This window comes from Erinaceus europaeus, chromosome 2 (genome assembly GCF_950295315.1).
Source record: "Erinaceus europaeus chromosome 2, mEriEur2.1, whole genome shotgun sequence".
Taxonomy (NCBI): Eukaryota; Metazoa; Chordata; class Mammalia; order Eulipotyphla; family Erinaceidae; genus Erinaceus; species Erinaceus europaeus.
The window spans coordinates 139,110,527-139,137,615 of NC_080163.1; the positions used below are offsets into that span (position 1 = coordinate 139,110,527).

Below are 27,089 nucleotides of genomic sequence, written 5' to 3' on the forward strand. Positions count from 1 at the left end.
ATACCACCAGGACTCCTTTTGGATATAAATCGTGGACTAAGAACTATCTAACAAGAATCTAGCAAAGATTCTGAGATGCACTTTGCCCAATTCCTATTCCCCCACCCCTTGTGTATTTTATAGGTCCTTGTAGCAACTTTTTCATTCACACCCTCATACACAATAGTTAAGGACACCAAAGCCAATCAGTCTGTTCTTCTCAATAAAACAGTGACAGCAAAACAAAACATCACTGACAAAAGTCTTAAAAAATTTAAAGAGCCTGATAAAGCCCTCCATTTGGCATATGCCAGGGAAGGAAATGGCCTCTGGCATGTGCCTCTGCTATACTCCCCTTCCCCAGACACCTCTGTACAAAACCCTCCCCCACAGCTCAGTCTGTGCTGCTAGTCGGAGGGTGTCAGGGCCCCTAACTGGAGGAGTTGAAAGGTGGTGAAGTCCTTTTTATTTGTTCGCAATGAATGAATGATATCCAAGCTCCTCAAAGATCAAAACTTGAAATCTGAAGCTTTGGCAAGGACACAGCTGCCTGTGGGCATGGGTGGGCCCCAAATGGGAAGCCTGGATCAGATGGGAGTGCCAGGAGCTGTGCACATAGGGCTGAGCTCGCCTATGATGAAGCAGGTGTCAGGTCTGGCCCATCAGGGCCCAGTACCCAAGCTGACACCGCAGTAAAGGAAGAACTCAGAAATGCTGTAACTAAACTAATACAGGAGTTGGAGGTGGGCCTGGTGGAAGTCAAGAATAAGGAAAAAGGAAATAACAAACATGTTCTCAGTAAACCAAATTAACCAAAATTAGAATCTTAGCGTTTTTTTTTGCTTCCAGTCTTCCTCCTATGAATAAATTCTTTCAAAAATGATGCGACTGGTATCCTTTTTTGCATAATAAGAAAAATGAACATTGTACTTAAAACAGAAATCCTACTTCATTTCTCCTGAGACACTGATTCCGTTTTGCCTTCAAAGAGGCAAAATTTGGGGTGGTTTATAGCCCTTCTCTTGCACTTTTAAAGTATCTTTATGTAAATGTTATCATCCTACCATTTGCTTTTCTGACATAATAATAAATAATAAGAACTGTCCAAATGGACATACATGAAATTTATTCCCTCATCACCTCCAGCACTTACACAAACTACATTTTTCTGGTGGTTGCATGATACCACTAACCAACACTGACTAGCAAACCTCTCCACCAGAAATCACTACAAATTCTCTTTTCATATTAGCCCTTGGATTTTTCTCAACAGTCTAGGAAGATATAAGAGTAAGTCAAACACGTTCCTTCCTTACATAGTTGCCTGAGTGGGATTTGGGACTCAAGTTTGGGCCTAAAGTTCAGGTTCCTAATTCACTACACATCCAGGCTGTCACTCCCAGTTTTTGATCATGAAAGCAAGGCCTCAACAACAACAATAATAACTACAACAATAAAACAATAAGTACAACAAAAGGGAGTAAATAGACAAATACATATTTTTTAAAAAGAAAGCAAGGCCTCCACATTGTATCAGTTTAGCTATTTTTGAGTGATCAACCATTCCCCATATTTACTGTTTTAACTCAATAACAGTTTATTTTTTTATGAATCTAGATTGACAAGATAGTTCTTCTGATTTTACCTGGACTCACTTAGTGGCTGTGGTCAGAGGGTACACTGACCGGGTGACCTCACACCCATGTCTGGAGCTGGGATGACTGAACCTCCTCTCCAGATAGATGTCTTCACATGATGATTAAAATGTCCCAAGAGCTTGGGAGCAGAAGATGCTAGTTCTTCTGAAGCCTATGTTTGTAATAGTTTCTGTTGAATTCTTTTTTTCTTTCTTTTACAAAAATATTTATTTATTTGGTAGAGGCAGGCAGAAATTGAGAGGGAAGGGGAAGATAGAGAGATAGAGACACCTGAAAAACTAGCTCACTGCTCAGGAAGTTTTCCTCCTGCAGGTGGGGGCTGGGGGCTTGAACCTGGGTCCTTGTGCACTGTAACATATGTGCTCAACCAGGTACATCACTGCTCAGCCCCATTTCTGTTGAATTGTATTGATTAAAATAAGTCATTAGGGGAGTCTGGCGGTAGCGTAGCAGGTTAAGCACACATGGCGCGAAGCGCAAGGACCGGCTTAAGGATCCCAGTTTGAGGCCCTGGCTCCCTAACGCAGGGGAGTTGCTTCACAAGTGGTGAAGCGGTGAACCTTCACAAGTGGTGAAGCGGTGAACCTTCACAAGGTCTGCAGATATCTATCTTTCTCTCCCCCTCTCTGTCTTTCCCTCATCTCTCTATTTCTCTCTGTCCTAATGACGACATCAATAGCAACAACAATAACTACAATAGCAATAAAAAACAACAAGAGCAGTAAAAGGGAAAATAAATAAATAAATAAATATAAAAAATTTTAAAAAGGTAAGTCATTAGATCTATTTATATTGAAAGAGTAGGAGAATAGACCCCATCTCTAGATGGGAGGGACTGCAAATAATTTGAGTCCATTTTTTTAATCTACTAAAGAATCTGTGTGTGTGTGTATTGAATAAGTACCAAGAAGTAGAACTATGCAGCTATTAAGAACAATGAACCCACCTTCTCTGACCCATCTTGGATGGAGCTAGAAGGAATTATGTTAAGTGAGCTAAGTCAGAAAGATAAAGATGAATATGGATGATCCCACTGATCAACAGAAGTTGAGAAAGAAGAACAGAAAGCGAAACTAAAAGCAGGATTTGACTAAATCTGGAGTAGGGCACCAAAGTGAAAACCCTAGGGTGAGGATAAGGGTGGACATTCAGCTTCCCAGGGTGGCAGGGGTGTGGGGGTGGGTGGGTGGGATGGGACACAGTCTTTTGGTGGTAGGAATGGTGTTTATGTACACTCCTATTAATTTGTAGTCATATAAATCACTATGTAATTAATATGAGAGGGAAAAATTGATTGTATGTCTCAAACTTTTTAAAGCACAGACTGAATCTTTTAAATACATAGGCTGAGTCTTTGATATATTGACTCTCTCAAAAGCCTAGACCAGGGAGAACAGAAGCAACCGGTGGCACAGCTATATACAAGATGCTGGGTACTATACAGCAAACCCTAACAAAGGGACTTTTCAAAGTTAACCCAATTACCAAATAATGTGATGATAACAATAACTATCCATTGTCTTCTTGAACCCTAAGACAGCAGGAACCTCACATTTCCACTATAGAGCCTATATTTCCCCCAGTCCTGGAACCTTAGGGTGGGGCACACTTTCCTGCATGCTTCTCTCAAGTCATACCAAATAATATTGCATCCGCCGATCACAACCTAATCAATGCAACAAGTGCCACCCCAGCATGCTTCACTTCAGACTGTGTCCAGAGACGTCAGGTGTGGAATGACAACCCTTCAGCTTCATTACTCGGGTGAGACCTTTCCTTTCATAGTATTCTCTAATTCCATTCCAGGCGGTTCACTTCCTAACAAAGTCCCAAAACCTAGATATAAACCAGGTCCCATGAGACAGAGCATATGTTCACACATATCCATAAACTAGGGCAAAATATATACCTGAAAGTTAAAGTACACAGTAGTTTGCAGTGAGTACCCCCCAACACTTCATTTGCACTATTCCAGCCTTTAGATTCATAATTGTTCAACAATTTGTTTGTCTTTGTATGTTAACTCTCTTTCTAGCCACCAGGTTCCAGATGCCAGCATGATGCCGACCAGACTTCCCTGGACAGACGACCCCACCAATGTGTCCTGGAGCTTCGCTTCCCCCAGAGACCCACCCTACTAGGGAAAGAGAGAGGCAGACTGGGAGTATGGATCGACCACTCAATGCCCATGTTCAGCAGGGAAGGATTACAGAAGCCAGACCTTCCACCTTCTGCAACCCACAATGACCTTGGGTCCATACTCCCAGAGGGATACAGAATGGGAAAGCTATCAGAGGAGGGGATGGGATACGGAGATCTGGTGGTGGGAATTGTGTGGAGCTGTACCCCTCCTATCCTATGGCTTTGTTAATGTCTCCTTTTTAAAAATAAAAAAAAAAGTAGGACTGCTGTGTTGTTAAAATTCGGCGGCTCCAGCTGGCCGGGCTAGCTTCACGGGCGGGTAACAGAGACGACCAGAGACATACGGCTGGGCAGGGAAGCTGTATTTCTTTATTCAGGAACCACGATTCATAAACTAAACCAAACTAATCACCAAACAGAACTCTGCTGCCTCTTTCCCCAGGCGGCGGCAAGAACTCTCGAACTCTGCCACTCTGGAACTCTCTCGGGGTTCCTTGGGGCGGGGCCAAGTGGGCCCGCGAAACTAGCAGGACTGATCCAATTTGCTTGGCGGGGGAGAACTAGAACAACCCAATGTGTTTTTCATAGACTGATCCTGAGTAATTCATAGACTTTACAGACTGTTGCCTTGAGGACTATACAATGCCAAATAGCCCCTCTGTTTGGTGGGTCATGCCTCCCGCCTCCCCCTCTTTATGTACCCTTGCCCTTCCCCCACCGCAAGCAGGGAATGTTCCTTTACACACCAATCCTTCCCTTCACACCACACTGGCTTTTACTACTCCCCTACTTGTCCCTTCCTGTTTTGTTATATCATTTAGGTTTATGCCCAAAAGGTTTCTGCCCCATGATAGTCTTTTACAGACTTTGTACATCTTATGCAATTACTAGATAGAAAGATAGAAAAGATGTAGAGATATTGTGAAGAGATGGTTGAGCAGGCTGCGCTTAAACCTATGAGATGAGTCTCTCCAGGTAAGCCTCTCTCTCTAAAGGGGTTGAGCACAGGAGGACGCATAAATCTCACAAGGTTCGCAGCCATTTAAGCCTTCCCTCCTCCACAGAAAGTCCTACATCTTCCCACCTGAGCACGGCATTCCTCTAAAACATTTAAGCCTGCTCCATTCCATTTTTCTTTACTGTGTCCATTTAGATATAAAGGGATAGGAGGAGATGTTGCTGAGGAGTTATTCTGATGCAGTCTCCGCCCCCAGGTTTTACTACGCCCCCGCGAAATCCTAGCAGTGCCCCCTTCAACCAATCCTGGCCCTACATGTCACCCCTGGTTGTCGCCCAATAAAAAGCCCCCTCACCCCCCCTCTCTCTCTGGGCTCTCAGCTCTCCCTCTCTGAGATCTCGCCCCCTGCTCTCCCCCTGTGGTTAGGTAGTGGGGACAGCCATTGCCGGCTGGCCCCACGTGGTCTGAACCAAACCCCCCCATCCTATAATAAAGATTTGTGTACCCCTTTGCTCTGGACATCCACTCTCTTCTCCGTGGTGCAGCCCGACACCAGACCGCCACAACAACACTGCTGAACCTGATTTTTTGTTTTTTAATCTGGAGCTTTGTGCATGTGTGATTTCATTACTCTGGGCTAATATTATTATTATTATTTTTTAAAATATTTATTTATTCCCTTTTGTTGCCTTTGTTTTATTGTTGTAGTTGTTATTATTGTTGTTATTGATGTCATTGTTGTTGGATAGGACAGAGAGAAATGGAGAGAGGAGGGGAAGACAGAGAGGGGGAGAGAAAGAGAGACACCTGCAGACCTGCTTCACCGCCTATGAAGCAACTCCCTTGCAGATGGGGAGCCAGGGGCTTGAACTGGGATCCTTAAGCCGGTCCATGTGCTTTGCGCCACCTGCGCTTAACCCGCTGCACTACAGCCTGACTCCCTATTATTTTTTTAAATAGAGAGTGAGACAGACACACACAGAGAGAAACCATAGCAACAGAGCTTCCACAGTAGCTCTATGTGGCACCTGGGCTTGAACCTGGGCTTCACACATTGCAAGGCATTTACTCTGTCTAATGAGATATCTCTCCAACATCTTTGTCCACTTTAGTCCATTTTTTAAAAATGATATAGACAGGCAGAGGGAGTAGTACTTTTTTTTTTTTTTTAATGAGACAGGCAGAGGGAGAGGAAGAAAGAGAGAAAGAGAGAGAGACTGAGAAGCTTCCTTTAATGCTGTAGGGACCAGGCTGAAACCTGAGCCATTTCACCAACTCTAGTCTTCCTTTCATTTTTACCTTTTTTTAATTCCCTTTTGTTGCCCCTGTTGTTTTATTATTGTAGTTATTATTATTGTTATTGATGTCATTGTTGGATAGGACAGAGAGAAATGGAGAGAGGAGGAGAAAACAGAGAAGGGGGGAACTAGATAGACACCTGCAGACCTGCTTCACCACTTGTGAAGCGACTACCCTGCAGATGGGGAGCCAGGGGCTCAAACTGGGATCTTTATGCTGGTCCTTGTGCTTTGCACCACCTACAGTTAACCCACTGCACTACTGTCCGACTCCCTTACTTTTTTTTTTAACCAGAGTACTACCCAACTCGGACACCACTAATAAAATTTCCCCATATAGGTCTTCCCATGTGGTGGCCAGAACGTTGAATCCAAGTCTTGCACGGTTAAAGTGTGCAGTATACTATGTAAGTTCTCTCCTTGCCCTCTTTGAACATTTTTAATTGTAAAAGGTTGAACTGGACATGGGCAAGGATTGTATTAGAACAAATATGCTTTTAAACCAGACACAAAATAAAGCCTGGGGGTCAGGCGGTGGCGCAGTGGGTTAAGTGCACGTGGCACAAAGCGCAAAGACTGGCTCAAGGATCCCAGTTCGAGCCCCTGGCTCCCCACCTGCAGGGGAGTCGCTTCACAGGTGGTGAAGCAGGTCTGCAGGTGTCTGTCTTCCCCTCCTCTCTCCATTTCTCTCTGTCCTATCCCACAACGAACGACATCAACAATAACAATAGTAACCACAACAAGGGCAACAAAAGGGGGAAAAATGGCCTCTAGGAGCGGTGGATTCATGGTGCTGGCACTGAGCCCAGCAATAACCTTGGAGGGGAAAAAAAACAAAGCCTGCGGCCAGGTGTTGGTACACCTAGTTAAGTGCACACATTGCAGTGCACAAGGACCCAGGTTCAAGCCCCTGGTCCCCACCTGCAGGGGGGAAAGCTTCACAAGTGGTGAATCAGGGTGTCAGGTGTCTCTCTGTCTTTTTCACCCTCCCCTCTAAGTTTCTCTCTGTCTCTACCCAATAATAAATAAATAAATAAAATTTAAAAAAATAAAGCCTGAGAACTAAAAACACATGTCCATATAAGAACTTGTACTCCCAGCAATGTTTTTTCTTTTTTTTAATTGTTTTTTATATATTTATTTCCTTTTGTTGCCTTTGTTGTTTTATTGTCATGGTTATTGTTGTTGTTGATGTCGTCATTGTTGGATAGGACAGAGAGAAATGGAGAGAGGAGGGGAAGACAGAGAAGGAGAGAGAAAGACACCTGCAGACCTGCTTCACTGCTTGTGAAGCGACTCCCCTGCAGTGGGGAGCCAGGGGCTCAAACCTGGATCCTTACTCGGGTCCTTGCGCTTTGTGCCACGTGCACTTAACCCACTGCGCTACCGCCCGACTCCCAGCAATGTTTTTTTAATCTGTAAATGACAAGATATAGAAGCTGCCCAAATATTCATCAACTGATGGATGCATAAACAAAATGTGGTATATCTGTATGAGGAAATATTACCTGAAAAAAAGATAAAGAAAAAGAAAAAAAAAAGACATAAGGTGTTGATTTATACTATAGTATGAACTTTGAAAAGACTCAAAGGGGAAAAAAACAGTCAGTAAAGGCCACATATTATATTTTTCCATGTAGATGAAATATCCAAAATAGGCAAAGTCTCAGACACTGAAAAAAGATTGAGGATTGCACAGTGGTGGGGAGTTTGAGAGGAGATGAGGAGTGACTGCTAATGACTAAAGGCTTCTTTTTGGGTGATGAAAATGTCCTAAAACTGATTGTGCTAATGGTCTGCAAATACAAAAAAAAAAGATTGAACTGTATATACTGAAGATTTATTTGTTTATTGAATGAGAGAGTGGAGAGAGAGGGGTGGGGAACCAGAACATCACTGCAGCATAAAAAGTATTGGGGATCAAATCTGGAACCTCAAATATATAAATCCTGGCCTTTACCCACTGAGCCACCTCCCTAGCTATAGAATTGTACATTTTAAATTGGGGAATTGTACAGCAGATAAATTTAATCTGAAATAAAGTTGTTATTATTATTTAGGGAAAACTGGAGTTTCATGCATACACAATTCCACCATTGTAGGCTACTGTATTCATTCAGATAGAGAGATGCAGAAACAGAAGAGACAACACAACACTAAAGTTTCCTTTGCCATAGCTCCTCCTGTGTGGTGTCAGGGCTGAAACCCTGGGTTCGGTGCGTAGCAATGTAGATGTCCTATCTTATAATCTCTCTCTTCAGCCCTGTAAGCTGTTTTTTTTTTTTTTTTTTTTAACTTAAAAAGAAAACACCCACCCTGGTTTCCCTAAGGGAACTGTTATAGCAAAACACCTCATGTGAGTTTGTGTCACAGCCTGGCACTGAGGCCAGTTCAGACCCCAAGTCCTTCTAGCCAATCATACTTGGCTGTGCTCAGTCACGAGCTAGTCACAGGGAACTGTCAGCACTGAATACTGATCATGGGAGCTCAGGCTAAAAAGTCTAATTACCATGGCATGTAGAGCAGTAGCTAGAGTCACGCATAGACTCTGCAACATGACAAATCTGATTTTGAATGTTAGCTCCCTCTTATGGTCATTGGCAAGTTAGCTTTGCCCAGCATCAGTTTCCTCATCTGTAAAATAGAGATGAGAAGAGAATACCCACCACATAGGGTGACTAAAGACACTGAGAGAAGTGCTATTTATGGGAGAGTTACTGGGAAAGGATCAGTAAAATGTAACTGACACTTTTACTAATAATGTATGTAAATCATTGAGCACATTGTAAATATTAGAAAGTGCACAAAATGCAAAATGATAGCGTTATATTTTTCTCCAGAAAAATGCTTGTGAGTCTGAATAAACATTAAAGACAAGGACAGAAATTTTAATAGAGAAAAGCAAGTGACTGGAAGACTGCTTCCTGCCCCACACCAGATGACACCTGGCTCTCCCATAGTCTTTGTAAGGCCTGGGCCCTGCCCTGAAACCTCTCAGTCACTCTCTCCACATTCCCTAGTGAGTAAACCCCAGCTTTCGGCAGCTTCTAGGAGAACATTCCTATTAAGAAACTAGAGCTTTTGATGAGGAGCCAGAGCAGGAATTGCCCCTCTAAGGCATGATTTGAGACAGGGAGTTAGAAAGAGAACTCAGTCAAAAAGAATTGCAGTTGGTTATCCCAGGAATGCAGGAGCATTCCAACAGCAGCAAATGCATTAGTGTGACATGCCACACTGTATGGTTAAAGGAGAAAAACTGATCATCTTGCTACCCGAAGAAGAAAGAGTAGCTGATATCATTCAATACAAAATTATGATTAAACATTACGAAACCAGGGGATGGCCAGGTAGCTCACATGGCAGTGCACCTGCCTTACCATGTGTATGACCCAGGCTTGAACCCCCTCAACACACTACATGGGAGTGCCATGGCATCAGAAAAGTTTCAATACCAGGCTATCTTTCCCTTCCTCTTTCTTTCTTTCTTTCTTTCTTTCTTTCTTTCTTTCTTTCTTTCTTTCTTCCTTCCTTTCTTTCAAGAAGTAATCTTTTTTTTTCCTTTAAGATTTTATTTACTTATTCATGAAGAAGATAGGAGGAGAGAGAGAGAGAAAGAACCAGACATCATTCTGGTACATGTGTTGCCAGGGATCAAACTCAGGACCTCATGCTTGAGAGTTGAAGGCTTTATTCACTGTACTAACTCCCGGACCACTCTCTTCCTCTTTCTATGACTGCCTGTGTCTTGGTCTAAAGAGTCCACTTAGAGCAATGAGATTCCATATGTGTGAGACCCCAGTGACAACAGATAAATAAACATTAGTGAACCAGAGTTAAAGGACAATTCTTATTCCTGACATATTTTCCCATATTGAACAGCATAATGAGACATGAAAAAGTAAAATGATTCTCAAACCAGGAGTAAGGCATGGCTACTAGATAACATTGTTACTACTTGATATTGTCATGCTAGACAGTTGGTTTTTAGGAAGGGTCCCAAGACCATTGGTATCCACATGTAAATGAAGCTGGGCATTTACCTAACACTGTATTAAAAACACTAACTCAAAATGGATCAGAGGGTGAGGGTAAGTAGCATAATGGCAGAGACTCTCAAGCCTGAGGCTACAAAGTAAAGTAGCAGGTTCAATCCCCCTCACCACCATAAGCTGGAGCTGAGCAGTGCTCTGGTTGAAAAAAAAAAAAAAAAATATATATATATGGTTCAGTGACCTAAATATAAGGATTGAAACTGTGAGACTCTTCAAAGAAAACAGCCCCTTTAACAACAAACTGCTGGGGAAAAATGATGCTTGTGAATGTGGTGGTTCATTCACTACTGACAAGTGTGTAAATTAGGTGGAAATGGTTTCCAAGCAGGGATCACCCACTCTATGTTCAAGGTTTACCTAGGATTGAGTCAGGCCCTGGCACACCAGAGGCCCAGTTAATTCTGCAACAGATCTTTCCCTGGTCCTCCTCCAGGTTACCGCTCAGATTTCTCCTACTTCCTCTTAGTCCTTTTCATCACCCAGGCTTTTGGACTATGCCAAGTACTCTCTTGCCACAGGGTCTTTCCTCAGGCTGCTCCATCTGACTGTTTCACTTCTCTCACAGATAACCAGGGATCCCTCCTTTACATCCTTCAAATTTTATCTTATCTTACCTTCCACCAAGGCCTTTCCTGACTTCTCTACTGAGGGCTGCACTCCTATCATGCACTTTTCATTCTGATCAGTGCTCTCCCCTCCTCCCACTCCTTCACCCCATGCCACAGGCACATGGTCACTCCAGAGTCTGGGACATGGTTTGTCCTGTGGAAGCTCATAGACATTTGTTGAATGAATGAATAAATGAATGAATAACCAAGTTGTTCCTTTTTCTCCTCTTGTCTTTCTTGATGCAAGCATACCTGGGGGGACATTGTCAGGTACCTTGCTCTCAGTCCTCTGCCCTCACAGCTAATTTCCCACCTGGTGATAGGACCAAAAAGGTAATTTCAAGTTGGTTAATTTCTGGTTGGTTAATATTTACATCTGAAAAGCTGCATATTTATGTTTATTTCTTTTTGTTGCCCTTGTTGTTTTATTGTTGTAGTAATTATTGTTGTTGTTATTGATGTCATTGTTGTTGGATAGGACAGAGAGGAATGGAGAGAGGAGGGGAAGACAGAGAGGGGGAGAAAAAGACAGACACCTGCAGACCTGCTTCACCGCCTGTGAAGGGACTCCCCTGCAGGTGGGGAGCCGGGGCTTGAACCGGGATCATTATGCTGGCTCTTGTGCTTCACGCCACATTCACTCAACCCGCTGCGCTACTGTCCAACTCCCTTCCATTGGTCTTCTAACCTCCAGAACTATTTTTTAAAAAAATCTGCATTGTTTTAAATTACCAAGTTTGTGGTAATTTGTTGAATCAGATAAGGAATTATAAATATTATAATTCCCTTCTGCTATTATTCATTCAAAAAAACCATACTGAGGGATTAGGAGATAGTTCACCTGGTATAACAAGGTCAGCCAAGCAAGGTCTGGAATTTGAATCCTGGAACCATGTGGGAGCATAACACTACCAGGGAAAGCTTCATGGATGGTGGAGGAGTGCTTGATGCCTCTCCCTTTGTCTCTTTATATAAACTAACGATGATGATGATGACAACAATGACAATGACAAAGTTGGCCTAGGAGCAGTAGAGTCCTGCATGCATCAGGTCCCAGTACTATGAGAAAATAAGAGAAAAGGGGGGTCGGGCTGTAGCGCAGTGGGTTAAACGCATGTGGCGCAAAGCAATGACCGGCGTAGGGATCCCGGTTCCAGCCCCTGGCTCCCCACCTGCAGGGGAGTCGCTTCACAGTGAGGCAGGTCTGCAGTTGTCTATCTTTCTCTCCCCCTCTCTGTCTTCCCCTCCTCTCTCCATTTCTCTGTGTCCTATCCAACAACGAATTGCATCAACAAGGGCAATAATAATAACCACAACAAAGTTACAACAAGGGCAACAAAAGGGGGAAAAAAATGGCCTCCAGGAGCGGTGGATTCATGGTGCAGGCACCGAGCCCAGCAATAAGCCTGGAGGTAAAAAAAAAAAAAAAAAAAAAAAAAAAAGGAAAGAAAATAAGAGAAAAGAAATGTTAAACATATTGGTTGGTAGGCAGCAGACAGCAGATGAGGTCCTTGTTCTCATGGAATTTATATTCTTATGGGAGAACACATAATAAGCAAACAAATAAAAGTGTAACATGTCAGGCGACATTGAATGTTATGGAGATGTCTAAAGAAGGGTAAGAACACTAGAAATTGATGGAGATAGAAATTTTGGCGGGGGGGGGGTCATGAGTTGTAGAAGATGGGGAAAACCTGGTAGAGCATTCAAAAGCCTTGAAATAGAAAGACAATGTGTTTTTGAGAGATAGCAAACAGGCTAAAGTGACAAAAATGGGGTGAACAAAGGTAAGAGAAGCAGAAAGAAATAAGTCCTATGGGAGGGGGCTGGGCAGTAGAGCAGCGAGTTAAGTGCACAGGCGCAAAGTGCAAGGACCCGTGTAAAGATTCCGGTTCCAGCCGGGCTCCCCACCTGCAAGGGGTTTACTTCACAAGCAGTGAAGCAGGTCTGCAGGTGTCTATCTTGCTCTCCTCTTTGTCTTCCCCTCCTCTCTCAATTTCTCTCTGTCCTATCCAACAACAATGACAACAGCTATAACAATAATAACTACTACAACAAGGGCAACAAAATGGTAAAAAATTGCCTCCAGGAGCAGTGGGTTTGTAGTGCAGGCACCAAGCCCCAGTTATAAGCCTGGAGGCGAAAACCAAACCAAACCAAAACAAAACAAAACAAATCCTATGGGAGAGAGGAGGGCCAAGTCATGCAGGGTGATGTAGACCACTGTAAGGATCTTAACTTTTACTCTAATTGAAATGCAAAGTCCCTGGAGCCTTTCTACAGAGAAGTGATGTGACATGACATACTTTGAAAGGACTGCTCTGGTTGCTGGTGAGAGAATAAAGTGGAGGGTAGCTAGGACAAAGGCAGAGAGACCAAGGAAGGGCTGAGGTGATAGCATAATGCTTATGCAAAAAGACTATTGTGCCTGAGGCACCAAAGATCCCAGTTCAGTCCACAGCACCACCAGCAGTGCTCTGGAGAAAACAAAACAAAACCCAGAAAGCAACTCCTATGGTAATAAGCCATTTAAGAAATGGTAGAGTTTGGACCAGGGTGACCACATTGGAGCTGGTAAGCATAGGAATCGAGACATACTATGAAATAACATATAATTTGCTGAAGGGCTAGATATGAATGTGGGAGTCAAAAAATGAGCATTTTTCAGCTGGAGCAAAACTAAGAAGGGAAGAATGGAGTTAACATTGACAGAGATGAAATGAGATGGGATAGAAAGATATAGTGGATTATACAAGGGGAAGATAGATACAGTGTGGATGATCAACGTATCAGTTATATTAAAATCTAGTAGCTTAAAATAAATATTTATTGTTTCCTCTGATTATGTAGATTAACAATCTGTCAATTCTGCAGGTCTTGCCTGCCATTGGTCAAGGCTAAGGCTGACAGCCCACTTAGAATGGCCTCCCTCTCCATGACTAGAATCCAGTGAGCTGCTGACCACAGCATCTTGTGACACTGTACTCAGTGAGACTGACCTGCACTTCTCTGTCAAAGTGATAGCAGGTTTCCAAGGACGAGAGAATAAAAGTTGTGAAGATTCTTGTGGCCTAGACTCTGAAATTCACATTCCATCACTACATATATATGTGTGTGTGTCTTCTTATCTGCATGATTTTACTGTTCCTGAGCTGATGTTTTTCTTTTCATTTCTTTACAAATTTATTTTATTTTTTATATTTATTTTATTTATTTATTCCCTTTTGTTGCCCTTGTTGTTTTATTGTTGTAGTTATTATTGTTGTTGTCGTTGTTGGATAGGACAGAGAGAAATGGAGAGAGTGAGGGGAAGACAGAGAGGAGGAGAGAAAGATAGACACCTGCAGACCTGCTTCACCGCCTGTGAAGCGACTCCCCTGCAGGTGGGGAGCCGGGGTTCGAACCGGGATCCTTATGCCGGTCCTTGTGCTTTGCGCCACCTGCGCTTAGCCCGCTGCGCTACAGCCCGACTCCCTACAAATTTATTAATAAAGGAGGAAGGGAGGAGAGAGAGCCAAACTATCACTCTGGCATATGCAGTACCAAGGATCAAATTCAGAATGCTTATAAATCCAATGCTCACACTTTGGGGGGGGGGGGGGGCGGCTGGGGCAAAAGTGGATACAGTCTTGGGATCCTGATTTGATCCCCAGTATCACATGTGCCAGAATGATGCTTTGGTTCCTCTCATTAATGAATAAATAAATCTTTTGTTTAAAAAGTCTGATGCTCTACCTGCTGTGTCCCACACAGACTTTTTTCATTCAGGTATACAGCAAAGGAAACAGACGTCATATCACTGGAGCTTTCTCTAGTATTGTGGCACTCCTGTGTGGTGCCAGAACTCAAATCTGAGCCTTGCACATGGTAAGGCAGGGAGCCTACCCAGTAAGATATTGCTCCAGCTCACCATTTGCAACATGAGCACATGGTGAACTTTATAAGAGATAACTCTTTTTAATTTTTTATTAATAGTACGTTACAAGATTATAAGATTACAGTGTACCACACCCACCACTAAAGTTCTGTATCCCCACTCTCCCAACTCCCAAATATGACCACCATAGTTCTTATAAGTCTTACCATTTGCTTGCTTTTTTGTTTGTTTGTTTTGCTCAAGTTCATGTGTATTTGATTTCTAGATTCTATAGATGAGTTAAACCATCTGGTAATTGTCTTTCATCTATAAGAGATTTCTTAGTAGACTGCTGGAGCAGATGCTTGATTAGAGTTTTGTATGAGCCAGAATGGGAGACAAAGATTCAGACACGAGTTCAAACAAGCTTTTCAGGAATTCTGCTGAGAGAGGAACAGAAATGAGAGATCAAACCAGGAATTTCTCTCCACCAGTCCCGTCCCCCGCCCTTTGCCAACAAGGGTCATTATTGCTTGAACTAGGTGCTCCTGCAACTCCCAGCAGGTATTTTATTCTTTTCTCTAGAATGAGAGATGTGAGAATAAGAGACAGAATGAGAGAGAGAGCATACACTGTAGCACTGCTCCATCACTAGAGAAGCTTTCTTCCAGAGGCCCTCAGATGTAATAGCCCAGGATTCAAACTTGGGTCCTTGCTCATGATAACATGTGTACTCTAGAAGGTAAGTCACCTGCTGGCCCCTTCCCTCTTATATTTAATTAATAAAAAATTGTCAGGCAATACCTTTAGCCCATCTGAATGTTAGCTGTCAGTCTCAGGCAAAAAATAGTAAAGTCATAGGCCCCTTGGAATATACCTAAAATAGACCTACTAGCTTTTGCCAAAATGAAGACCCCAAACTCATCTGCTATATTCTTACCTTTAGGTTCCTGATTATTAAACAACTTGTTCTGATATATATATATATATATATATATATATATATATATATATATATATATATAATTTTTAAATTTTTTTACCAGAGCACTGCTCAACTCTGGATTGAACCTGGGACTTTGGAGCCTCAGGCATGAGAGCCTCTTTGCATAACCACTATGCTATCTACCCCCGCCCTCTGCTTTATAGCTTAATGCTTTTCAGTCACCAAGTTGCTACCATGACGCCAACCTGACTTCCCTGGGCAGAAAACCTCACCAATATGTCCTGGAAGCCCACCACTCCAGAGCCCTGGCCCACTAGGAAAAATATAAACAAGCTGGGAGTATGGATCGACCTATCAATGCCCATGTCCAGTAGAGAAGCAATTACAGAAGCCAGACCTTCCTTTTAATTTCTTTCTGTCCAATCAAATAAAGAGGGGGTGGGGAGGAAAAATCTGGCTTCCGGTCTGGGGAGACAGCATAATGGTTATGTAAAAAGGCTTTCATACCTAAAGCTCCAAGATCCCAGGTTCAATCCCCAGCACCACCATAAGCCAGAGCTGAGCAGTGCTCTAGTGTTTCTCTCTGTATCTCTCTCATTAAAATAATATATATGGACTCCAGAAGCACTTAATTTACTGTGTAATCACCAATCCCCAGAGATAACAAACACTTAATGGGGCAATAAAAAAGCTAGAAAAAGATATAATAATAGTAATAATAATAATAATACACAGACAGGGGCTGGGCAGTGGTACACCTGGCAGAGTGCACATACTACCATATATGAGGATCTGAGTTTAAGACTGGTCCCCACCTGCGTGTGTGTGTTGGGGGTGGGCTTCATGAGTGCTGGAACAGTGCTGCATGTGTCTCTCCTTCTCTCTCTCTTTCTCTCTTCCTTTCTATTAAAGAGAGAAAGAGAGAGAGAGAGAGAAGCAGCACAGAAAGAATAGTCAGCACTGAAAGAAAGGGGTGTGTGTATTGGCCTAGATGCCAGGAAATAGGTGGGTGGGTGAAGTGTGGGAGCATCTGGAAGTTCTCTTCCAGTGAAATCATTAGCCGAGAGTGAGCACAGGGGGTGGAGGAAGTGTTGTAAATTAGAGGCAAAAAGAAAAGGTATGAAATAATCTTCTAGGAGAATGGAAGAGTGAATGAATGGTCTAGGCAACAGAAAGAGTGCCAAGAAACCCTGGAGGTACATATGAAGTTAGTGGTCAGGCATCTGACTTTCTCTTTCAGTCTGAAAAAAGTTGGCATGAAGTGGTGAAGTTACAATGACAACAATTTCTTTTCTTTTTTTAATTAGAAGTTACTCATTAACTGTGAAACAGTAAGGTATTATTTCAAAGTGGGCTTGAATTATGTATAATGTATGTTCTAAGTTCTAGGGCAGGGATGGGGAAACAATTTTTTTCTGCCAAGGGCCATTTGGCTATTTACAACATTTGCAGGCTAAACAAAATTTTCAACTTAAAAATTAGCACTTAAAAGAGGCTCTCATGCCTGAGAGAGACCTGCATGTCTGAGGCTCCAGACCTGACCCCTATGGCTGCCTGTACTGGAGTGGTGCTCTGGCTTCTCTCTCACTCAACTTTCAGTCTACTGCATAGGAATTAAATAAAAAATTAGGGGCAGGGGTAGATAACATCATATTTATGCAAACAAACTCTCATGCCTGAGGCTTCAAAGTCTAGTACCATGCCCCCCCCCCTTGTTTCCCTCATATTAATAAACTGGTAAAAGAAAAAAAAGTCATGAGGTCCCAAGTTTAATCCCTAGCATTACATATGTCAGAGTGATGCTCTGGTTTGCTTTCTCCTTATCTCTGTTTCTCATGTCAATAAATAAATAAATCTTAAAAAAAATCTTTGAGGCCTGGAAAGTGGTGTAGTGGATAAATCACTGACCTCGAAAGCAAGAAGTTTCAAGTTTAATCCCGGCATTGCATATGATGCCCTGGTTCTCTCTTTTTTCTCCCCTTCATAAATAAATAAATAAATCTTTAAAAAAATAAACAGTTATATTGGGTCAGAAATATAGCTAAGCATGTAGGTAGGACTCATGCCTTGCTGAGTGCATGGCCCAGCTTCAAGCCCTAGCACCTCACAGGCTACCTCTCTGTCTTGCTGTCTCTGAATGCAAAAGTGATCCTGGGAGCAGTGAAATAACACACAGATGTGACCCTGACTCTGCAAAATCTATATATAAACAAACAGAATAAATATCTTCTTTTGTACCTCTATGAATTCTATTATTTCTGTTCCTCTGAAGGACCCTAACACCTAGTGATCCAATACCTTTTCCCCACTGTGGGTCATCTCTGTCCCAGAGGGTGATCCCAGCAAAGCCACAAAAAATGCCACAAGTGTTTTAAATTCTAAAAATTTTAAATTAAATTATACTCCAAGTGCTCCCCTGCCAGTTTACACAAAGCTCTAGTTTGCCTCTTGTCTGCCTGCTACAGATTTGCTTATGGTTCACGCTGGATGGACAGATGAGGACACAGTGTGCCTAGTGAGCAGGCTGCCCATTCCTGCCTGCTGGGCTTGCGCTCTTGTGGTTTATAATGTCTCCTTGAGTGAATAATAAGCTCTCATTCATGCCAGACCTTTTGGTCTTTGCTGATGACCTACAGAGACTGGTAGCCTGAGATCTCAAATTCAACAGCAGGCCTTTTAAGCCTGGTCAATCAATCAGGCCACACAAAGCCACAGAAAGTACAAGCTGCTGATGCAGAAGGATCTAAGCACCCAGAGGAACACACCACTTGCCTGTAAGTATGGGGTTGATTTTTTTGCTCTTCCCCTCCTGGAATATGTGCTTACCAAGAGCTTCAGGTACTTAGTAGCAGGGCCAGGTAGCAAGGAGTACATTTGTGGATGTATCTCTAACCCTCCAACGGATGCATTAAATTCTGTCATTTGTTATTCACTCCTGTAGCTTGAATCTTCCTCAACTGACTCAACATTCCCTCCTGCTTGCTTATTCTTTTCTACTCCATCTGTCTCAAAAGAGCCTAGTCATAAACAAGACTTTTATCTTTCTTTCCTGCTGTCCTCTTCACCCAATTAACCATGAAGACTTCTTGGTTATTTCTTCCTAGTAACTCTGGGGAATGTCTGTTGGAGTGACAAGAATATTGAGCAAATGGTTCAAATTCTCTCTGGGCCTTAGTTTACTCATCTGTCAAGTATGCAGCCAAGAGCATACTATCCTATAGGTCTTTTCATCAGGATGGAAAATAATACATGGTTGCATTTAAAACAATAAATAAATGTACACACAGAACATCATTTCCCTAGAAGTCTCATTGACTAATGTCAAGTTCAGTGGCTTATAAGATTCTGGGTTGAGGAGATAGCATAATGGCTATGTAAAAGGCTTTTGAGACTCTGAAGTCACAGGTTCAATCCCTCTTACCAACATAAGCCAGAGCTGTGCAACACTCTGGTTAAGTTAAAAAAAAAAGAAAGAAAGAAAGAAAGAAAGAAAGAAAGAAAGGAAGGAATAAAGGGAGAAAGAGAAAGAAAGAGAGAGGGAGGGAGGAAGGAAGGAAGGTAGGTTGGTTCTCTGCCTTCTTCACTTTCTTCTCCTTCATCAATAGGGTTTCATGCTTGCATGATTTCACTACTCCTGGGCTGACTTTCTCATTCAGATAGCAATAGAGTTTCCTCCAGGACCACATCATGTTCCATGCAATGCCAGGTACAAGACACATACATTGCAAGGCCTATGTTTTATGCAGTGAGCTATCTCTCCAATTCTGAAACCACATGCTTTCAACTTCAGAGTCTTACTGCTGTGCCACAAAAGAAAAAGGGAGGGAGGGAGAAGTCAAGCACCATTCTAGCACATGTAATGACAGGGACTGAACTCAGGACCTCATGCTTGAAAGTTCAGTGTTCCCATCCACCAGCCTATCTTTTGAGCTGCCTTTGCATATATTTTATAGCACAGAAGGGAGAGGGTGGTGGCACACCTGACTGAGCACACTTGTTATAATGTGTAAGGACCCAGGTTCAAGCCCCTAGTCCCCATCTCTGCCTCTCTTACTCTCTCTCTCTCTTTTTTTAAAGATTTTATTTAATTATGAGATAGGAGGAGAGAGAAAAGGAACCAAACATTACTCAGGTACATGTGCTACCAGGGATTGAACTTGGGACACCTTATGCTAGAATGTCCAATGCTTTATCCACTGTGCCATCTCCCAGACCACTGTCTCTCTCCTCTATCTTCCCACTCCCTTCTTGACTTCCCTCTATCTCTATCCAAATAAATAAATACATTAAATAAATGATTTGTTTAAGGGGGCTGGGGTGGCACACCTGGTTGAGTATACATGTTACAATGCATAAGGACCCAGGTTCGAGCTTCTGGTTCCCACCTGCATAGGCAAAGCTTTGCGAGTGGTAAAACAGGGCTGCAGGTGTCTATCTGTCTCTCTCTCCTATCTCTCCCTTCCCTCTCAATTTCTGGCTGTTTCTATCCAATAAATATAAGGTCATTAAAAATTAAAAATAAAATAATTTGTCAAAAAATGACAGAAATATGTGGCTTTATAAAAAATAAGATCACATTCCATATTAAAAAAAAAAAAGATACACAGGTGGCTCCATTGTGCAATGGATAGCGCATTGGACTTCTAAAAAAAGATACACAACTTTAATCGTCCCTTTCATTTCTGTACCCCCTTCCATCACCCTAATTATTTCTGCAACAGCTTCTCAATTGTCCTTTGAATAATTAGTTCCCTTCTCCCGTCACTCTTGCATTTTGCAATTCTCCAAAATGTCTTCTTCACTGCTGCTGTTCAAATTGATTTTTTTCAAGTTAATTTTTTTATACACTCTTCAGATTATGACCTCATGTTCAAAACCTTTAATCAGTCATGCTGTTGCCAAGATTGTGTACACTACAAGGATATCACAGTAGAATGGATAAACTGGCCAGGAAGATAGCACAGTGATTTATGACTTTTCATGCCTGAGGCTCTGAGGTCCCAGGGTCAATTCCCAGCATCACCATAAACCAAAGTTGAGCTATGTGTGAGAAAAAAAAATCTATTGAGATATTTATCCAGTGCAAGACTGCATAGCAGTGAGAATGAACAGACTGAAATATGCAGTAATATGTACAAATTTCAGAGACACAATATTAAGTGAAAGCAGATACAAAAATTAGGTTATTTAAGTACAGACAAACTAATTTGTGGTAGCTTGCAGGCAGATCAGAGGTAGAGAGCAGGACTTATATGTTTAAGGTCCTATGTTTGATCCCCAGCATTGAATAAGGAAGATTCCCTCATTTTCTCTCAAATAAAGAAATCTTTTTTTTTTTTTTTTTTAAACATAATCTGGGGTTGGATGGTGGCTCATTCAGTAAACACTTCATGAATGGTGGCGCAATGCTGCAGGTTATCGCTCCTCTCTGTCTCTCTGTCTCACTGTGTTTCTCACCCTCTATAAAAAAAAAAAAGCGGAAGTTAGGCAGTAGTGCAGCAGGCTAAGCGCAGGCTGCACTTTCCCGGCTCCCCACCTGCAGGGGAGTCCCTTCACAGGCAGTGAAGCAGGTCTGCAAGTGTCTATCTCTCCCCCTCTCTGTCTTCCCCATCTCTCTCCATTTCTCTCTGTCCTATCCAGCAACGAAGACATCAATAACAACAATAATAACTACAACAACAATAATAAAAACATGGGCAACAAAAGGGAAAATAAATATTATTATTATTTTTTAAAAGCAACAAGCAAACAAACAAAAGCCATTGGAAACAGTGGACTTGTCAGGCATCAAGCACCAGAAAAAGCCCTGATGGCTAAAACAACAACAAAAACATAATCTAAAGAGGCCAGGGAGGTGGTACAACTGGTAGAAATTCTGACATTCAGGCATGAGGTCTTGAGCACCGGCTCTGACATCACACATGTCAAAGCGATGCTCTGGTTCTCTTCCTCCCTCTCTTTTTCTCTATCTCAAAAATTAGTAAATCAATAAATATTTCTTTCAAAACCAATCTATATCAAGAGAATACAGAAATGTCATGAAACAATGTTTACTTTCACTTTGTGTAATGTGTTCTATTATTTCTAGCCCTTGTGGGTCTCACTCTGTACCTCAGTGATCTCAGTTCTTCCCCCTGAACATTTTCCATAAGCAAGGCTTTACTGGGACAGAATCTTGACCATATTTATTTATTTATTTTGCTTTTAAAAAATATTTATTTATTTTCCCTTTTGTTGTCCTTGTTGTTTTATTGTTGTGGTTATTATTGTTGTTCTTGATGTCGTCATTGTTGGATAGGACAGAGAGAAATGGAGAGAGGAGGGGAACACAGAGAGGGGGAGAGAAAGATAGACACCTGCAGACCTACTTCACTGCCTGTGAAGCGACTCCCCTGCAGGTGGGGAGCCGGGGCTCGAACCGGGATCCTTACGCCGGTCCTTGAGCTTGGCACCACCTACACTTAACCCAATGCGCTACTGCACAACTCCCCATTTTGCTTTTTTTTTTTTTAAAGTTTTTTTTTATTCCCTTTTGTTGCTCTTGTTTTATTGTTGTAGTTATTGTTGTTGTTGTTGGTGCTGCTGTTGTTGGATAAGACAAAGAGAAATGAGGAGGGGAGGGGAAGACAGAGAGGAGGAGAGAAAGACACCTGCAGACCTGCTTCACTGCCTGTGAAGCGACTCCCCTACAGGTGGGGAGCCGGGGGCTCAAATCGGGATCCTTAAGCTGGTCCTTGCGCTTCACACCACCTGCGCTTAACCCGCTGTGCTACCACCCGACTCCCCCTATTTTGCTTTTTAAGGCAATTTACTTACTCATTTGTTAATAAGAGAATGAACCAGACATCACTCCAGCATATGTGGTGATTAGAATCAAATTTGGGACACCTGCTGTGCCAACCTCTGGACCACCTGATCATATTTACACTTATTCTATATCTGCAAAACTGGAAATAAAGCCTAAAATACTAATAGGCTCACAAAGAAAATATTTATCAAATCGTTTCTAGCTCTTCTCATAGCAAACACTTCATTCTTCAGGTGTTTTGTTTGTTTGTTTTATTTTTTAGATAGAGAGGCAGAGAGAATAAGAAATCACAGTACTGAAACTTCCTTCAATGTGATAAGAGCCAAACCCAAGTCAGGTATATGGTAAAGCAATGCACTATCAAAGTGAGTTATTTTGCCAGCCCTTAGTTTTCTTTCTTAATCTCATCTAAACATAACCCACCTCAGATTATTCCTGGTCTCAGGAATGTTCTCTCTAGCAGATGTGTCACTACCCAGCCCATATTATTTCTCTTTAAATAACACATTTCCCTAAACCATCACCCTCAGACACAGTTGGGAAGAGCCTCCTCCATAGTAGTTTCTGATAAGCTACTTCTGCCCCCAGTGGGTTCACAAGGTGGCTTTCTGGACTCCACTTCCTACATCCTGACTTGTTTATTGGCTGAATGCCTGTCATTTACTAGCTATGAGATCCTGAGCAAATCACTTACTCACTTGCCTCAGTCTCCTCAGTGGAAAACACAGACAATAGAAGCACATACCTCACAGCTGGAGATAAGACATTGGATTTTTCAAGCATGAGTCTGGGATTTGATCCCTGGCATTGCATGTGCCACAGTGATGGTTTGGCACTCTCTCCTCATCCTCCTTCATAAATAAATAAATAAATCTAAAAAAAAAATCCTGCTAGGGAGATAGCATAATGGTTATACAAAAAGACTTTCATGCCTGAAGCTCCAAAGTCCCAGGCTCAGTCCCCAGCACCACGATAAGCCAGAACTGAGCACTGCCTTGGTAAAAATAAATAAATAAATATAGTAAAGATTTATTAAAAAATAATAATAGTGGTCCAGGAGGTGGCACGGTGGATAAAGCACTGGACTCTTGACCATGAGGTTCTGAGTTCAATTCCTGGCAGCCCATGTACCAGAGTGATGTCTGGTTCTTTCTGTCTCTCTGCCTATCTTTATCATGAATAAATAAATTCTAAAAACTAAAATAAAATAGTAGTAAATATTTGGCTGGGGAGATGACATATGATTATGCAAGAGCCTCTCATACCTGAGCCTCAGAGGTTGCAGGTTTGATCCCAGCACCACCATAAGCCAGAGCTGACCAGTGCTCTGGTCTCTTTTTTCTCTCTCTCATCAGAATAAAATAAAGTATTCAAAATAACAAATATTTATTTTTAAAAATGTTCATACCTCATAAATTACTTAAAGTAAGTCCTCAGTATATAGTAGGCCAATGTTTGCAGAGTTGTGTATCTTCCCCACCAGGAGTTATCCCAACAGCCTTCTGCTTTTTCCTCTCTTCACAGGGTTTTATTAATTAGTTACTATTGTATAATAAAACATCTCAAACTCAGTGGCTTAGCAGATCACTAAAGAATCTCTGGGGGAGTGGAGCGGTGGTGCAGTGGGTTCACATGTGGCGCAAAGCACAAGGACCGGTGGAAGGATCCCGGTTCAAGCCCCCAGCTCCCCACCTGTAGGGGAGTCCCTTCATAGGCAGTGAAGCAGGCCTGCAGGTGTCTGTCTTTCTCTCCCCCTCTCTGTCTTCCCTTCCTCTCTCCATTTCTCTCTGTCCTATTCAACAACGACATCAGTAACAATAACAACAAGAACTACAACAATAATAATAATAATAAAAAGAATCTCTGGGCCTGCTGGGTGCTTCTGTTGATCTGAGCAGGCCTGGCTAATCTTATGGGACACATTTATGTAGCTACTGTCAGCAAGTAGGCTGGGTGGGGGCTGGCAGGCCTAAGATGGCCTCATTCACTTATCTAGCAACTGACTAACTTTTGGTAAGGCACAAGGAGTGGCTGGGTCATAGCCTGGGCTTGTCTTTATGCTTCATGGCCAAGGCAGCACACCAAGAAGAGAAGAAGCAGACAGGGCTTCTCAGGGTCTAGGGTAATACTTTTTTTTTTTTTTTTTTTTAGTATTTATTTTCTTATTTTAATGAGTGAGAGGTACAGAGAGCAAGATAAACACACAGAGAGACACAAGAGCTCTGCTCAGCTCTGGCTGATGGTAGTGTTGGGGATTGAACCTGGGACCTCAGAGCCTCAGGCATGAAAGTCTTCTGCATAACCATTATGCTGTCTCCCCAGCCCTAGGGTGCTACATTATATTGGCCCAAAAAGACTGGTCCTGCATCAAGGACTAGGGAAGTAGACTTCACTTTTTTTTTTCCTTCCTAAATATTTATTTATGAGAGAAAAAGCAAGAGAGAAAGAATCAGGGTATCGACCTGGTATATGGACATCATGCTTGCAAGTCTGTGCTCTGTTGCTACACCACATCCTGGGACTCAACTCTACCATGAAGAGTAGAGACAGGAAGGGATGACAGTGGCCAGTTCTGACACCAAACCACCACTGCAGCACAGGTATCTAAAGTGTAGAGAGGTCAGAGTACATCCATTTGTTGAGGAAGGAGGAATATCACCTCACAGCTTTGAGGCCAGAGCAAACTGGATATGAATGTCAGCACCAGGATTTGCAAAATAGCTCACCTGGATAGTGCATTTGCTTCACCTTATATGTGACTCAGGTCTGAGCGTGGACCCCACTGCATTGAAGGAAGCCTCAGTGCTGTGCTATCTTTCTCTCCCTCTGTCTCTCACTAGCTATCTGAAAAAGTTGGCCTGGAAAGGTGAAACCCTCGTAATGAAAAAGAAAAATACTACTGGCCCCACCATCAAACTACCTGTGAGATATGTAGGTGAGTTTTTCTCCCTCCAGGAGCTTCAGTTTCCTCACAGGTTATTGTGAAGATCAAAAGGGGAAGGCGTGTGTGCAAGGTACTAAGCACACACTGTGTGTCTGGTACGCACAGGGGAATAGTCAACTAATGGAGATCCTATCTCCCCCAGAGCACAGACGCAGCCTGGGCTCTGCTGAATCCTGTCTCTGCCTCCCAAGGTTGGAAGGAGAAAGACACCAGGCCAAGCAGGAGCATGATTTCAGACAGCAAACCATGAAGTGGCAATTACAGAGTAAAAGCTTAATTATAGTGCTTCAGAAAAGACGTGAGGAATGCAATCTGGTGGGCAGGGGGGAGAGGGCTAAGGGGTAAGAGAGTCAGAGAGGCCCAAGAGGAAAAAGCAAGGCCACTAGAAAGGAGTATCCCCACATCTAATAATAAAAAAAAGTTTAAGCTTGTATCTGATTTTCTGTTGTTCTGATTACAAAATTACTGTGTGTGTACTCACTGTACACAGATTCTAAGAAATACGCAAACTGAGGGCATTATTCTAGATGAAATAAGTCAGACAGGAAAAAACAATACTGTGTCATCTCACAAATGTGGAAACTGAAATAGACAAGAAAAAGGTCACACATGTGCAGAAAATTGATTGGTGGTTGTGGAGGTGGGGGTAGGTGAGATGGATGAAGGGGATCAAAAGGTACAAACTTCCCATTACAAGATAAATTAAGTCTGGAATGCAATGTACAGCATAGTGACTATATTAATAATGTTGTACTGCATATGTGAAAGTTCCTAAGAGAGTAGATCTTAAATGTTTTCATAACAATGAAAATAAGGCAGGGTTAGAATAAGGTAAAGATAGAAAGGGACTAACTAATGTGTGGTGACAATTAACAGCTAGCCTTAGAAGATGACCATTTCACAATATACACAAGTATAGAACCATCATGTTGTCTGAAGTTAATATTTTGCTACATGTTAATTATATATCAATTTGAAAAAGATTTTCTCAAAACACATGAACTATTTCACCCACAATCCCAGCAAGCAGATGTGAACATGGTGGACATTTACGAGCCTCAGTGTGTGTCTACATTGTCACAAATGTTTTTTCTTCACTGACTCATGTGAAAACCCCAAGGGCAGGCAATTCTCTCCCCTTTGCACAGAGGTGGAGTGGAAAAGGGCACAGCACATATGAGTAACTTGTCAAGGTCATCACATGTAGTAAATAGCAGAGTCCAGATACTAACCCAAGTCATATTATGCCTTGTATGTCATGTTCAGGTCACAACATTACCCGGTCACAACTGGCACTTAGTACATTCCCCTTCATTTTCAGGAAAGTGTATCATTTTTTTTTTTTTTTTTTTGCCTCCAGGGTTATTGCTGGGTGCCTGCACTACAAATCCGCTGCTCCTGGAGGCTGTTTTCTCATTTTTTGTTGCCCTTGTTGTTTATTGTTATTGTTGTTATTGTTATAGCTGTCGTTGTCATTGGATAGGACAGAGAGAAATCGAGAGAGATGGGGAAGACAGAGAGGGGAGAGAAAGACTCCTGCAGACCTGCTTCACCACCTGTGAAGCAACCCCCCTGAGGATGGGGAGCCAAGGCTCGAATTCGGATCCTTACGCCAGTCCTTGTGCTTTGCGCCATGTGTGTTTAACCTGCTGTGCTACTGCCCAGCCCTCCAGTGTATCATTTTCTAACAGCCTCCAGGGTTATTGCCCCCAGTGGCCTTTTTGTTTGTTTGTTTTGATAGAAATAGAGAGGAACTGAGAAGAAAGGGAGAGGTAGGAACTACTTTAAGTGCTTTATCATATTAACAAATTTCTGGCTGTTTTTATCAAATAAACAAAGA

The 27,089-nt window shown here is 42.3% G+C and overlaps 1 long non-coding RNA gene across 1 annotated transcript; it reads left to right on the plus strand.

Moving 5' to 3' along the window:
• The first annotated feature begins 17,959 nt into the window (after positions 1–17,959).
• LOC132536980 (uncharacterized) lies at positions 17,960–25,539 on the plus strand. The gene is made up of 3 exons (XR_009548496.1): positions 17,960–18,271; positions 25,146–25,240; positions 25,392–25,539. It is a non-coding gene; the product is annotated as an uncharacterized LOC132536980 (long non-coding RNA).
• Positions 25,540–27,089: the final 1,550 nt, after the last annotated feature.